Here is a 535-nt window from a genome sequence, read left to right as displayed (position 1 = left end):
CTGCTGTGTTTCAGGTAACTACCACTTTCACAAATCCCACTAGTGACAATTTTTGCCATAACATCATTTGGATCGTTGCTACAGTGGCTTCTGACCAGGTAAGCTTGCTCCCAAGCTTAAAACTTTGCTCCTTTACCCGCATTAATGCAGACATCCAGCCTGCACCTTCAAGGAGACAAAAGTGATCCAGAAACCTACTTGACCAACTTGACGCTTCAAAAAAATGCTCTTAAAAATGAGAAAAATCTCAGCACTGATTTCTTTTGTTTTCCTTTTAATAAGAGCAGTCTTTTGGCAAAATGCTGCTTCCTTCAAGCACTAAACCTCCTCCTCCTTTGTTACAGCCACATTACAGAACATAATTGGCCAATGTCCCTTTCAAAAAGAAAATTGAGATGCCTTTCCACAGAAGTAATGTGATTACAAACGGCTGCCTTGCAAAAAAATTTAAATATTTTACTACACAAAAACCATTTCAAATGCATACATTTCACTGACTGTGCTGACCTGTAGACAAATGGATAACCTTCAAGGA

This window comes from Charadrius vociferus, unplaced genomic scaffold (assembly GCF_000708025.1).
Source record: "Charadrius vociferus isolate BGI_N301 unplaced genomic scaffold, ASM70802v2 scaffold744, whole genome shotgun sequence".
Lineage (NCBI taxonomy): Eukaryota > Metazoa > Chordata > Aves > Charadriiformes > Charadriidae > Charadrius > Charadrius vociferus.
This window is presented reverse-complemented; position numbering follows the sequence as displayed.